This window comes from Pelodiscus sinensis, chromosome 5 (genome assembly GCF_049634645.1).
Source record: "Pelodiscus sinensis isolate JC-2024 chromosome 5, ASM4963464v1, whole genome shotgun sequence".
NCBI lineage: Eukaryota > Metazoa > Chordata > Testudines > Trionychidae > Pelodiscus > Pelodiscus sinensis.
The window spans coordinates 44,799,672-44,815,440 of NC_134715.1; the positions used below are offsets into that span (position 1 = coordinate 44,799,672).

Below are 15,769 nucleotides of genomic sequence, written 5' to 3' on the forward strand. Positions count from 1 at the left end.
TTTATGCATTCATGCTGTGAACAGGTGACTTTCGCAACATTCACTCTCCTCTTGTACAGAGTCTAATCTTCACTCTTCACGAAGTGCTCACTGCACTAACAAACAAATTAACAGTTACCCAAGAGAAAACCGAGCCTAAACCTTCCCCCCAGTTTTGGAAGAACTAGTAAAGTTCCTAATTCATTGCTGTTCAGTCCACCCCTCAGGGCCCTCTGCTACAGACCCAAGATCCCTTCACTAGAACAGTCAAGCTTTGAAGCTCCTGTCTTTCTGCTCCCTCAGCGTGGAGGGCTGTGTATCCAGGCTTCAATACCAATCTCTGGGTATGTCTAGACTGCATCCCTCTGTCAGCAGAGGGATGCAGAATAGGCAGGTGGACATTGCAAATGAGGCAGGGATTTAAATATCCCGTGCCTAATTTGCATAAACATGGCCACTGCGTTTTGCCAATTCGGCACTTTGTCATAAAAAAGCAGCCATCCAGAGGGGGATCTGTCAAGAAAAAAAGCCTTTTTTGACAGATCCCTTATGCCTCCTGCAAGGGATGCAGTCTAGACATACCCTCTTTGACAGACCATCAACCGCTTCTTGCATTGTGCATTGTGGGTTTTGTCTAGCCCATCCATACATCATAAAACTATTGTTCGACATAACAAATGGTAAATAGTCTGACTTGTTGTACCTTTACACTGTTTTCCGTTTGTGTCATGCTCAACTGGGCCATTAGACAAGAACCACTTTGGAAAAGGGGCCTGTTAATGGTCTGGGGAACAAATTTGCCTACTATAATCTAATCAATATTGAAAGAGTAAGAATCCATTATACCTTTTAATTCTTGAAAAGTGCACAGGGGCTCCATTGATGGTTGTTAGATAAAATCCAGACACCAATGATGGGCCAGTTATGTTGCTATGTAAATAATATTAAGGAAACCTGAGCATATGTGTCAAAGGAAAATGAGAGCCTTCATACTATTGTCTTCCCCTTCCTCAAAAAAGGATGCTCTACTTCCATGTCAGACAAAAGTGATATAGTAAAGAAATAAGGAACTAGTCAAAGGGTATGTAGGTACTCACCTTGAACAGGATATTAGGGAACCTTGTTTCCTTGTCACTGTAGCTTTTTTTTTTTTAGCAAAAGACTTTGGGCCAGAGTCCCTGCTGGTGTTAATTGGGGGAGGTCTAGGTTGGATATTAGGAAAAACTATTTCACTAGGAGGGTGGTGAAGCACTGGAATGGGTTACCTAGAGAGGTGGTGGAATCTCCATCCCTGGAGGTTTTAAAGTCTCGGCTTGAGTTGATTTAGTTGGGTTTGGTCCTGCCTTGGACAGGGGTCTGAACTTGATGACCCCCTGACGTCTGTTCCAGCTCTACGATTTTATGATAGTTATATTGAAGTCAATTTATTAACACCATCTGAGGATCTGGTCCATCATATATACACTACCACGAGGGACAGGGAGGAGTTAACAATGTCTACAGTATGAAGAAAGGACTAACCAATGAGCTCCAGTGTAGGATGGGATGATGGGGAGGTGGCTGGTATGCAGTGCTTTTCTTTGTGTAAAAAAATAAAATAAAATAAAGGTTCTGATACTCCAGGGGAAAGTTGATGAGCAAAAAAAGCCAGGGTGGGATATTTGCATACAGAGGTGCCGATACACTCCATTCTTTCCAGATAAGCTCTGACTGGAGGTGCCGGTACTGCGTAATGGGCAGTACCATCCTAAAAAAGCTCTGCTGGTATGTACTATTCAGACAAAATAAAAGAGAGTCGGTTTGTCTGTTTGGAATTTTTACTTGTGAGGAATTTTTTTAAAATAAAGAAACCAGTCCACCAAATCTGAATAACCCTGAGTACTGGTGGGCTTAGAGTAGAATCCAAGTCCTGAATTCAGACTTGAATTTTGATGCTGGCCTCTAAGGGTATGACAGGATAAGGTCAAATTAAGATATGCAACTTCAGCTGCGTAGTTGAAATTAAAGTACCTTATCTTGATTTTTGGCACTATCCACACTGCAGGAAGTCGAAGGGAGCGCACACTCCCTTCAGCTTTCCTTATTCCTCATGGAAGCAGGACTGCTGACATCGACTGGAGTGGTCCTCTCACTTCGAATTATCGTGTCTTCACTAGACCTACTAATTCGAACCATGGAAGATTGACAGCGGCAGCTGCGATCTTCTCTGTAGTGTAGACATACCCTAAATGTACAGTGGGATGAATGGAAATACCACATCTGATCACCTGATACTCTTTTGTAGAGAGGGAAGGTGTTTGGAAAGCCTCTTCTGAGTTGTATTTTGTGGCCCAAATTCAACTGTAGGGATATTTTTTGGTCAGGCTTTCACTGTTAAAAGAAAACACTTTGGAAAACACAGGATTATTTTCCCCTTTGGAGGTTGTTAGAAAATATTATTTTTTAAGATGGGGGGGGGGGCAAAAGGGAAAAGAAAAAGGAAGTTGGCTGTATTTGTGTTGCTGCATTTTTTAAAGCTGAGGAAAGCTGCTGATTAGAATCCTTTGCTACAGAAAATGAACGCTCTTTTATAAATCGTACATTATGTCTTTATAGGTGATCAGCAAGAGAGCACTAGCAGGTAGCATTTTAACAATACTCACGCCAGTTATGTTCTTTGTTCATAGTAAATTATTTGAGTAATGTTATCATCAAACTATAGCCTAGACACAGCACGAGTAATATTATTTTCAGGCATGTCAGTGTAAGGTCTATTCCCAGGGTTAAGATTAAAGGATGATCTAAAACCAAATACATTTGTCTGGCAGACGAATGCCTGTCAGACCCAAACATTGATTTCCTTGAGCCTGGCTTTTCAGTAAATGTCTTCTGAGTGAGCCTCCCAAACAGGATTTTAAAGGTTATATGAAGCATTCCTTATTTTGTGTGTCTCCTGGGAGAGATGGCTTAATTTATAAAGGGGAAGCTTCCCTTGCTCAAGAAAAATTTCTATTTTGTTTTGTAATCACAGCGCAGGTCATGCATTTGGATGGCATGCCACAATGATTATCAGTTAACCAGACAGCTGCTCTATATGAAGAGCCTTTCAGTCCAGAGAATAAATACAAGAGACACTATAGAAATCGGATCAAAGCTACTGGATACAAGGGATGATTCTCAGCTGTTTTTTTGTGCTTGTTGAAAAGATCTTTATTACAACTCTAGAGGGCAGCAATGCACTTTGGAAAGATTTCTGTATTCCAAGCAGTTCCTTAATGGAAAATATGAAAAATGAGTAAAGCTAAGTACTAGGGCATTGGTCAGACCGGGGAAAGCTTTGTTACAGTGTACAGGCTTTGATGCTCATGGTGCATAGTGTTTAATATTAAAGCATTAGGATACTCTGGGGCATGTTTTACTGGTATATTAGTATACACCTTGGGTGGTGGAAAATTTATTTTTTTTCTTCACGCGAATCTTTTGTCATAGTCTGCTGACACCCCCCCCCCCCCCCCGTTCCCTGAAGCTTCAAACCGGCAGCTGGACTGTGCATAAAAACGTTAAATTGGGAGTGTACTGTGCTCCAGATTTAACTTTTATAACAATAATGGAAACCAGGCTGACTATGAGGAGTGGTGGGAGGAATGATTCAAAGCTGGAGTGGCAAGTTTGAAAGCTGTTGCTTTCTCTCTCCCATCCCCAACTTCACAGTAGCGCTACTTTGGGTGCCTCTTCACTCATTAAAGTTTATGATTCATCTTTTCTAAGAGAAAGTAAAAGTTAAAAGGAGCCTATTGTGCCAGGTTAGAGCTGTGGGAAGTGCACGAATCCAAATTGTCAAGAACAATAGGATGGTGGATTTCGTGATGATTGTTACACTCTGCAGCAAAGGTTTTCCTAGGTAATTCTGTGTTGATTATTTGTTTGGTTGGAGACATAAAGCAACACTAATGTGAAGATATGTAATATTCAGAATAATTGTAGAAAAGGACAAATTGAGAGCAGTTTAATTTAGAAATTATTAAAAATACAAGGATTCATATGTCTCTTAGCTTCCATGTCACCATACCTTGTTAACCAATTTATAAATGTATAAATGGAATGACGTGTCTCTTGAAGTGATCCAGTGATGTAATTTAAACCACAAGCTATTTTTTCACCACTTTTTTTTTCCTTTCAGATAGAAGCACATGGAATTGCTTTTCTTTGGTTCAGAGTACAAGTAGACTCAAGGCAGGGGATAAAGACCATATGAAGATTAATTACTTCTGTTGGAATTTAGCTTGACTGCACAAGGTGAGACAGTTCAATTATTTAAGCACTGTGATGTGTTTGGCTTCAGAGACCGGAAATATAGTGATTGTGCTGCCCTCCCTGTTTAATTAACATAAGTACTTGTGCTTAATCTCACTGTTGTTTGTCAAAACGGTAGGATGGGAGAGAAAGGTCATCCCCACATCTTTTGCTGTCTGATTTCTGATGACTTCTTTAATTAATGGGAAAGCATTCACTATTTAACCATTGGCAGCTTTTAGAGTACTGTGATTTTAAAGAATTACTAGCAGCAATAGTCATTTTTATTATTATTAAAATTGCAGAAGAGCCTAGAAACCTCAGCGGGATCAGGGCCCCATTGTGGTAGGTGCTGCCCTGCTGTACAAAAATGCAATAAAGTTTTGCTCTAGTTCAATATTTCTTTTCTTATAGATGGACATTTTCTCCCCCTGCTTAGGGTGACCAGATGTCAAGTATGAAAAATTAGAATGTTATGAGAGCGGGGAGAGATGAGTTACTCATTAAGACAAAGCCCCTAATATTGGGCCACGGCTCCTAGGTGGAGTGTGGCCAGAGGGTCTCTGTGCACTGCCTCTGCCCCATTTGTTAACTCTGCAGCTCCTATTGGCCAAGAATGGGGAACCATGGGAAATAGGAGCTGTGGTAACAGTGTTTGTACGGTAAGTGCTGCCCAGCCAGAGCTTGCATCCCATACCCTATCCTGCTTCCCATCTCCTCCCACAACTCTGAGTTCTCCACACCCAAACTCCTTCCTAGAGCCTATAATCCCTCCCACACCATCTCTTGCACCTCAGCCCCCATACTCAGGCTCAGCCTGGAGCTCGCTCCCACACTCTAAATCCCTTGGCCACATACAGAGCCTGTACCCCTCCTCCACCTCAATCCCCTGCCCTAGCCTGGTGAAAGTGGGTGAGGGTGGGGTAGGTTGAGCAACAGAGGGAGAGAAGTGGTAGTGAGCATGGGCCAGGGCCTCAGAGAAGGGGCAGGACAAGGATGAATAAATAAATGGGTGGGGCAAAGATGTTTGGGTTTGTGCAATTTAGACAGCTGGCAACCCTATATTGGGACTATGCCAATAATACTGGGGTATCTGGTCCTTCTATCCCAACTATTATGATTTTCTCATGGATTGAGGAATGCCTTGCTTAACTCCTTGCCCGCCACTATTAAGATGGTGTATATTTTCATTTACACAACTCCAATACAGAATTAGGGAATGGTCCAGCTCCTGTTGAAATCAGTGGGAAGTAGATTGGGACTTCAGGATGCATATCAAGCAAATGTGGAATAGTGTGCACAATTTTCAGAACCATACATTTTCAGGTTCATACTTTGTAGATTTATACTTCTGGATGATAACAAAGGCTCCTCTTTTGCTGCCATGCTTCCTTCCTGTCACTTAAGTGGTGTCCCGGTCTGCACGACTTCCCACAGTTCCCATTGGCTGGGAACGACAATCTGTGGCCAGTGGGAGCTGCCATCACCCGTACTGTGGAGGCACAGGTAAACCATGTGTCTCGCAGCCAGCTAGTAGCTTGCCCTTACAAGCCACGACCCAGAGTTTGAAAACCCCTGATTTAAATTATGCATGTTAAATATACCACTCTAACTAAAAGAAAGTGCAGTTTTTCTGCCATCAGCATGATGGGAAGGGGGCAGGCAGCAAAGAAGAAAACTGGAGATGAAAATAAGAGGTCTAGAAGCAATTCCCCTACTCCAGGTAAACTGATGGCAAATCATACTTTCCTTAACTGAGGCTGAGGGTTTTTAATCTACAGAAAGTGTCCCAATAGTGGAGTAGCCACTGTACTGTGAAAGCATTAGTGAGAAACCTGTGTAGAGTGTTTCCTTTTAAAAATTTGAGCCAACTTACTTTTCTGGTACATTTTTCTGTGTCATATTTTTAGTTAGAAAGCTGTAGAGATTTCTGGAAGCTAGCTCCTTAGCTGCCTGGGATTTTTGGATTGCTGCATTATTTGCACTTGAGCTAGACATAGTCATCTTTCCAGACTGCTACCTTTTCATCCCAACAAAGACAGCTACAGCTATATATAGATTTGGATCTTTGATTTCTGTGTACTTGGTAAAAGTATATAATTGGGGGACTGGGTGGATATTAAAAAAAAACTTGAACAAATGGACTTTGACTATGTTTGCCTGCTCCCTTTGTGTTTGCTTTCTGTGAATATATAAGCATAGTTTACTGGCAGAAATGCTCACCACAGTAGTGAATTTTAAGTGAACATTCTAGAATATTGATAAAAGTAAATTTTGAATGTGCAGGTGTATCTGCATCAGAAAGCTGAGTTCTCCAATCAGTGAGAAGAAACTTACCAAGCTAATCAAAACAACTTGGCTTTAGAATATTTTACAGAAGCAACTGCTCCTGAAGAAGATGGCAAATCATCAGTAAAAAGTCATTTGTTGGAATGCAACATGCTAAGATTCTTCCTCACTGCTAGTATCTGCATGGTGTGTGTGATTGTACTAGTTTTCCAAAGGTATGTATAAAACCCATATGCTTATACTACAGTATTTGATTTTTTGTTATGCCCAAAGAAAGGGAGAGAAGTGGGAGGGAGGAGATATGAACATTAGTTTAGGCCTTAATTCTAATTAAAGACATCAGAAGCATCCAGAAATAGGGTAAAGCGGCAACTAGTTATAGTTACTAGCTATTTCTGAAACTGTTCAAAAGTTTTTCATTGTGGGAGAGCGGTCTTGCATATTCCACACATTCACCTTCTGAAAACTGTTACGTGGCACTCAAAGAGGCGAGGTTGTAAATATGGGAGCTGGCCAGCCTGGTTTATTCAGTGGTTGATCGATACAGGACCAAAGGTTGTTCCACTGTGGAAGCAGTATCCCAATACTAGGATGACTTTTGCATGCAGGCTGAACATTCCCAATTGTGCTGGAATTTGAAGACTGTGTTGGCTGTTAGCTCAGGGACAGTAATTGCGGCTGGCTGCAAAAAGCTAGGCATAAGCGTCCTACAGGGTGGATGTGGTTCACCAGAGTTAGCCCCTGGCAGGTTATCAGATGCTTTATTCACCTGTGTGTCCACGGTATGGCTGTTCACAGCTCCTGTTGGACACAGTTCTCTGTTCAGGACTAATGGGACCTACAGGAAGTGGTAGCCTGTTAAATAGAGTATCTGACACCCTGTGAAGGGCTAGCCCTGGTGAACCTTATCTGACCCATGCGCTGCTTATTGCCCACTCCTGATTTACATAAGTTATATGTAATAGCAACAAAATGAAGAAATCTATACAGAGAACACCAATAGGTTTACTGCCTAATACCTTGTGTTTATAAACTCTAAGTGTTCAAATACTTAATACAGACAAAATTACTGTAAATAGTATTGGTTTTGTTTTCTAAAAATTCTTTCTCTGAAGCTTGATGGGAACTGTCTTGATGATTACTTTTAGGGTTTGACATCTCAATAGTTCTGAGAATTAACTCGGAGTAATGCCATTGTGAAAACTCCTGAAAAGATATAATTTTGGTCTATGCTTCAACAAAGGGGTAAGCTGCCTTGCAGAAGGTGATTGAGCAACAAAATGACAAATTAATTTTAATGTTCTTAAATGCAAAGTAATCCCAACTATGCATACAAAATGATGAGGACTAATTTAGCTGTTACCACTCAAGAGCAAGACCTTGGAGTCATTGCAGATAGTTCTCTGAAAACATCCACTCAATGTGCAGTGACAGTCAAAAAAGCAAACAGAATATTAGGAATCATTTAAAAAGAGAGAGAGAATAAGGCAGAGAATGTCATATTGCTTCTATATAAATCCATGGTATGCCCATATCTTAAATACTGCATACAGATGTGGTCACCTAATCTCAAAAAAGATATCTTGGCATTGCAAAAAGGTTCAGAAAAGGGCAACAAAAATGATTAGGGGTTTAGAACAAGTGCCACATGAAAAAAGATTAAAAAGACCGGGACTTTTCAGCTAGAAAAGAAAAGACTAAGGGAGTATATTATAGAAGTCTACAAGTATGGAAAAAGTGATTAAGGAAAAGTTATTTGTTTTCATAACATAACAACTAGGAATCACCAAATGAAATTAATAGGTAACAGGTTTAAAACAAACAAAAGGAAGTTTTTCTTCACGCCTCAAACAGTCAACCTATGGAACTTCTGGCCAAAGGATGTTGTGAAGACCAGGACTTTAACAGGGTTCTAAAAAGAACTAGATAAATTCATGGAGGTTAGGTCCATCAATACTTATGAGCAATGGTGGGTAGGAATGGTGTCCCTAGCTCCTGTTTGTCAGAGGCTGAAATGGGTGACAAGAGAGGGATCACTTGTTGATTTCCTGTTCTGTTCACTCCCTCTAGGGCATCTGGCAGTGGCCACTGTCAGAAGACAGGATACTGGGGTAGATGGACCTTTGATCTGACCCAGTATAGCTGCTTTTATGTTCTTAAGGACAGCTGCTTTTATGTTCTTAAGGACAGGTATGCACCCCCTTTCCCATTAAAAAAGCACAGGGACACCTGACCAAAGCTTTAACAGCTCAAGCAGCCTTAGCATCTTTAACTTTTGTTTTATATAGCTTCTGTTTAAAATCTCTGGAGAGATTTTGGTCTGGTGAAGTAAAGGTCCAGAAATTCAAGACTAGATCTATTGGAAAGTCATAGAGTCTATGGAGTTGTAGAAGGGTTACAAACCCTACAAACATGATGTTTACATGCCAGTGGAAATTAATATTGCTTTGAAGGCCTGTAGACCAAATAGTACAGTTTTGTAGGTGGTGCCAGCAGCAGCATTTTCCTCAGTGACGAGATGCCACCTTCTCTGAATGGTCTCTCTGAGAGAATCAGAGCCCCTATGATTTATTTATAAGCTTTAGGTCAGTCTGTCAGGAAACAGAAACAATGCCACATGATTTATCTGACCAATCACATCGCTTGACTTCTGAAGTTTAATACTGTAAGGGAGAGTTGTAAAATTAGTAAGCAATGCATAGGCTGAATTTTTTTTCCACACACAATCATGTGATATTAGTTGAACCATTACAAGTAGGGAGCATATTCATAAAACACAGTCTGCAAACAATTAATGAGCTGAAAAGGGGGTAAATTAACTAAATAAATTATTTGTTGTGAATTGTGTATAACCCCCTCTAGTTGCCAGATAATTGTAAGACAATAGAAGTAAACTAATCTATTTTTACATTTACATTTCTCACTATAACCATGGTCTTTTCAGTGTAAAGGATCAGACAGAAAAGAGCATATTTATGTATTCAGATCTTAGAGACATAAATACATAGTGCTGTGTAATGTATAGATTCCAATACAGTGTTTGCGTATGTAGGCTCCCCAGCTGCTGTTTTGAGCCACATGGACATATGTTTCCAAGTGTCAGCAAGATCAGTCTTTAAAAGCATTTTCTCTGCTGCTTTGTTGTCTAATGGAATCACCAGCAAACTTTGTCCTTTTATGTAGCAGTCTTTTACTCAGAGGTGCTGGCATTTCAATGAATCTGATGAATCAATCTACATTCTACTCAGGGCATGCTGAGCCATCTACTCTGTTGCTCAGCTTCTGTGGTAGGCAAGATAAACTTTTTAAAAAATCCCATTATTCAGTCTATGGTATTGTGATGGCAGTTTCCTTTGGGCCTTTCGGCAATATAGTGTTTGCTTGAGAATTGTACATCATATTGGAATCTATTGAGAGCCATTATTTGTCTGACAGAATATTTATAAAACCCAGCATTAGCTGTAGCTTCAAGTCAATATGTTTCCCTCTCATTGGCACACAACAAGCCAAGAGGTTTGAAATATTTAAATACAATACTCCCTTCAAGAAATCATTAATATTTCTATCACTGCTAGGGGTGATAATGTGATGAAAATTGATTCAAATGGCACGGTAGGAGCTGGCTGGAATTACTGCTTAGTTTTTGCTATTCAATTAGAACAGAATGAGAGAGAGAGAGAGAGTCTACTTACATAGTCCACAGAAAGGATAGTGCACTTCAGCTTTGAAATACCTACACGTCCTGAAGTCACAGCTTAGCATCTGGAAAAGGTTGAGTCACTGATTCATCTCTTCAGGCATGTCTACACTGTAGGGCTTAACTTGAAATAAGATACACAAATTAAGGTACATCAATTGCGTAGCTTATTTTGAAATAGATTATTTTGAAATTGGGAGTGTCTACACAGCACTTCTTTTGAAACAGAGCACCACTTTTCTTCCGACTTCCCTTATTCCTCGTACAATGAGGGTTGCAGGAGTTGGAGTAAGAAGTCCTCCGGCTTGACAGTATATCGACCTTATTTTGAAATAACTTCCTGCCGTGTACACATGGACTAAGTTATTTTGAAATAATGTTGCTGTGTAGACGTACCCTTCAAGGTACTCTGTACATATTACTGCATGTCGGTCTTTCAAATGGGACCTCAAAAGCTGAGACCCTTTCTGCTGACATTAAAGGCCATAAGACACCTTTTGAAAGGGCAGGAGTTTTGCTCTCATTTCTTTGAGCAGGATTTCCTTTCTCCATGTTGGTATACAGTGTTTTGTTTGTCCATTGGTTTCCATTTTCTGCCTCAGAGGTGGCCCCATTTCAGTGCCATTTTATTATTGTAATGTTGTCTAGGATGAAAAGCAGCCATATATATGTATAATATTGTTTCATACTAGACAGCTTTTAGTTACAGGAAACCAATGAGGGCTATTAGTTTCTTGCATTTAATTTATTTGCTGTTTGACCTGGAGAATTGGAGTTGACAACATACTGCAAATCACGGAGAGTGTTTGGCTTCTTCATGGTTTATAGCTCTGGGTTGTGTTTTGGCCACTGTACATTATCTTTTCTTATGAGAGACAGAACTATTTCCCTATTCTCTTCACAGGTCAAAAGTCAAATGAATTTTAGCAGGAAATGTATTTAACTGTATACCCAAGTTCTGTTAGAAACCCTGCAGCCCTGTCCCTCCAATGGAGGTTTTCCAAACACTGTTGTTCTATTTGTTAATTTTCTTTCAGAATACCCAAGGCACATTTTGAATCAAATGAAATAATTGAAATATCTGTGCAGAAAAACATGATTTTTAATTCTAGTTTCTCGTCATTGAATGAGAGCTAAATAATAGGAGCTGTATCACTAAGGAGGTTTTTTTGTTTTTTGGGCAAACAGCACAGAATAAACGCTTTCATTTTTGATGGTGAAAATTACACCACATTGGAAATCTCCAGAGAATATTTAGCTATTTGCCTACCTGAAGGCAGAATTAGTTATATTGAGCCATAATATTTGTTGTGTTATGGCAGCATAACATGACAAATATCATTTGTAAATAACTGCTTCATAGTTATGTTTTCGGTACCTATGCCAAGAATGGCAGCCAATTTGTTTTTAAAATGCAGTAAATACCATACTGTAACTCCCCTTTTAACAGCAAAGTAGACATTGTATATCTTTTTGTAGTATTATTATGCCACCACCTATACTTAACTAGGACAGTATGGTAGTAAGAATCTGAAGAAATGGGATCATTAGGGAGAGGCCTCCAAATCATGAAGAAACATTGCATCTGACATACTGAATTCCTGAGGAAAGTCTGTTCTTAGGTTTTCTCCGTCATGCCTAGGAATCTGGTGAGACTGTCTCCATGATTAGACCCTAGTTTAGGAATGCCTGTGTTGGAAGGCAACAAATTCAAAATTAGAGAAATTACTGGTAATTTAAAACTTTAAACAATTGGAAAAACAAGCGCTCTTGATCATTGGATTGTTATATACAGTAAAACTCCAATAGTCCGTCATCCAATAGTCCGGCACTCCTGATAGTTCGGCATCAAAATGGCCTAGTGACTGAGCTTCGGCAAAAAATGAGTCACAAGGTAACAGCGGCAGCAGCTGAACTGAGCGAAAAGGGTAAAAAAGGGTTAAAAAAACTAAAACATTACAGTACAGGCAGTCCCCGGGTTACGTACAAGATAAGGACTGTAGGTTTGTTCTTAAGTTGAATTTGTATGTAAGTCAGAACTGGTACATATTGTAGGGGAAACTCTAGCCAAACATTTCTCCAGAGCTCAGTTTTATTCTCCCACACCTCACTTCCCTCAGTCCTTTATTCTCAAGGTGAGGTGTCTGCTGAGAAAAGCCGCTCCGTGTCTCCCTGGTCTGCTGGGGGGAAGCAGCTAGTGCGGGGTTGCCTCACCCAGTTTGTAAGTCGGATCCATGTAACCCGGGGACTGCCTGTATACTGTATACTGTATGTACAATAAAAAGGGTTAAGAACACTTTATTATACAGTCTATACTGTATACAGTACATACATAACCATCTTATAGTACCTCCTGATACTCCAGCATATCTGATAATCCGGCACCACCTAGGTCCCATAGGTTCTGGATTATCGGAAGTCTACTGTATGAGGAAAGTTTGGGGAGTGAAGTTGTACACTGGGGTAATACATGTGAATCTAAAATAAATTAATGAAAGACAGACAATCTAAAACATTCTGATGAAAAGTTGACATAAAATATGGGTCTCTTAGGTGCTATGGTAATACTATTAATAATTTTTAATGTAATAATTAGCAAAATCAAAAAGAAGAAAGTAAAATGCTCAGGACTGACTTGCTTGGAAAATTAGCATCTTGGTATGAATTCAGTGCTGAATTACCAATCTCTGCTTTCTTGATGGAAGATTCTCATAGTTTTTAAAGGGACAGAGTATAGTTTTTTTATATATATATATTTTGGATCCAGGAATTCTATTCTGATTGCTCTGATTTAAAAAAAAAAAAAAAAACTACATCTGTAAACCAAAATGGAAGTGCGCTCTGGCCCTTTAAGAAAGGTGAAGAGGGGCTATGGTACTAGTATTTTCTTTCTCCTAACCACCCAGTACATATTGACCTATCAGCTTTGGTTGGATTTCAAGTTACATTTGACAGAGCAGAGAAAAAACCCCTTGAAAAGGATCCTAAACAGACTTGCATTTAAATGAGTACATGTAAGCCTATGCACATAGCTCTAAGAAGGAGCTCCTTTACTATGCAATTTTTCTTACCAAACCAACAAACAAAGGAGAAAACTTGCCTTAGTTTTCAATTCATATGTCTGCCTCTTTCCTCATTTCAGAATTAAAGGTTTGCGTTTCGTTCAAAAGGTAACATTCATATTTATTACTTATCTTCCTTAGAAAATAATTGTCATCGCCCGAGTCATTTTTCATCAATAGGTGTGACAAATTCATTAGCACTTCTCAATCTTTTCCCCATTAATCTCCGACAGCTGGCGAAACTGGTTTTGATACAAATACCATGGCGTAATTCATCTTCCTGCACAATTAATGGGGGGCCTTATATATAGCCTTTGAATATTTATTGTCACATAAGAAATGAATTAATGATCAGTCATATATACAGTAGTTCAGTACTGTATTGCCTTATTATGCTGAAAATCAGGCCATCCATCCATTACAACTTATGTTGAAGTCATAAGGAGAAGGATTGCAGGTGAGTACTTCCATTTCACTTTTTGTAAGATTTCCATTCTCAGAGGGTATGTCTACACTACAGTGTTATTTCGAAATAGTTATTTCTAAATAGCTTATTTAGAAATAACGCATCTACATACAAAGTTCATTTTGAAATAGCGCATTCACACTGAGTGGACTCTGAATCGCATTTAAGGCTGTCCGGAACCAGTTCCAGCAGGGCATCCGGTCAGGACTTAGCCTCAGGCAGCAGCCCCACACAGTATCTGAGGTCTGTGCTTTAAGGGACCTCCCACCGCCCTGGACAGCCAGTTCTAAGGTTTCTCTGCTTGCTTGTCTACCTCGATGAGGGACAGCAAAGCATTTTGTTTCCTCATGCTCTGGTTGCCCTCACTCGGGACACCACAGCACTCTGCAACATGGAGCCAGAGCTGCCCCTGGGCACTCTGGTACTTCTCTTGGACATGTTGCTGTGAGCCTGGCTGCACTTTCTGCAGGCTGCCATTTGGGACATCCATCAGGGGGCTGTCAGTATCCAGGAGGTTCTGTGGGAGAGCTTCCACCCTGAGGAGCACTAAGAACCTCCCTGGTCTGCCTCACTGGGGGCTTGTGCCTCATTCCTCCCTCAAGTCCTTCCACTTACCCCTCCCTAACTCCCCTTCTTGATGTCAAATGAAATACATGTACAGTAAAGTCTCAGTTATCCAACCTAAACAGGACCAGAGGATGGTTGGATAACCAGAAATGTCAAATAATAGGAATGGCACTGGCTCGTGGTGGGGCGGGGGCCTGGTGCGCTCTGGCCAAGGGGCGGGAGCGGAGCAGCAATGATAGCAGCAGCGGTGGCTGAGGGGGGGGCCTCCCAGGCGAGCTCGGGGGCAGTTGGCGTGCGCCTGCCCCCTCCCCGATGGATTCTGGATGCTGCATCCTCGTGAGGGGCCACATCCTCCCCCTTCCTCTTCCTCCCTCCTCCCCCGGGCTGCGCAGACATGCCCAAGGCCCCAGTGCTTCTGCCTCTCTTCAGCCCGGTGGCGCCACCCACCCCCCTCTTCCCTTCCTGCCTCGACCCGGACTTCCTGCTTGCTCCGGCCAGGAGCCGGGCTCACTCCACAGGGGGAAAACTCCCTCCCTTCCCCCCCACCTCAGCCTGCAAAGTTTTGGGAGGGGGAAGGGGGTCCAGGCGCACTCCTAAAAGCGGAGCCGCTAACGTGGCAGAACAGCCAGGATCGGGCCCCGAGTGGGGCACGGGTCCAGCATACCTGAGCGCTGGGCGAGCCTGCACCGTGGGCGTGAGCTGCCCCAGATGTGGGATGGGGAGGTAAGGTTTCCGAGCCCGCGCTGCATGTCGGGCTGAGGAGAGCCCCCGCAGACCTGCCAACCAGAGCTCTTGCCCAGCCCTGGAAAAAGGGAAAGCAAAGCCATTGTGGTATGAAATGTCCCTGGAGCCCCTTGCTGACAGGCGGCACCATTGGATAAAACAGAATGTTGGATAAGTGAAGGTCGGAAAATCGAGACTCTACTGTATTTTCATGAACACAAACTCTCTTTATTTAACAAAACTGGGGAGGGGGGAAGGGAATGAAACTCTGGTGAGACTGGGGAAAGGAGGTGGGAGAGGGGAGAAGAGAGAGTGGGAGAGGGAAGCCTGAGAGGAGGGAGCTTGGAAGGGGGAAGAAAATGGAGGGGAAGGTCAAGGGTTGGGGGTCTTGCCAGACCAAATTGATTGTCATGCAAACCTGCTCCTGGGTTCACATGTGGCCTTTGGTGGCCAGGCTGGCTGCTATCCTGCCATAGACGGCCGCGTTCCTCCATCTGGTGTGGAGATCATGAACGTTGGGGGCATCTCCCCCAAACCTGAATAAGGTCCATGATCTCCACTCTGGATCAGGAAGGCGCCCATCTTCTCTGGGCCTTGCAGGCTTCTGGGAGCTGGCAGACTGCTCCTGGGGAGTGGTGGAGGGCTGGCTGGCACTGGCTTGTTGGCTTATATTTTGGGACCACTTGGTCAAGGGCAGTGACTGCTGGCTCTGGG

At 41.8% G+C, this 15,769-nt stretch overlaps 1 long non-coding RNA gene across 1 annotated transcript in view; it reads left to right on the forward strand.

Annotated features, from left to right (window-relative positions):
• Positions 1–15,769, forward strand: part of LOC142829419 (uncharacterized) — a 167,601-nt gene that overhangs the window by 135,002 nt on the left and 16,830 nt on the right. Inside the window, exons 6-7 of the long non-coding RNA XR_012903819.1 lie at positions 4,139–4,254; positions 6,538–6,755. This is a non-coding gene — a long non-coding RNA (uncharacterized LOC142829419). The remainder of the gene's footprint in view (positions 1–4,138; positions 4,255–6,537; positions 6,756–15,769) is intronic.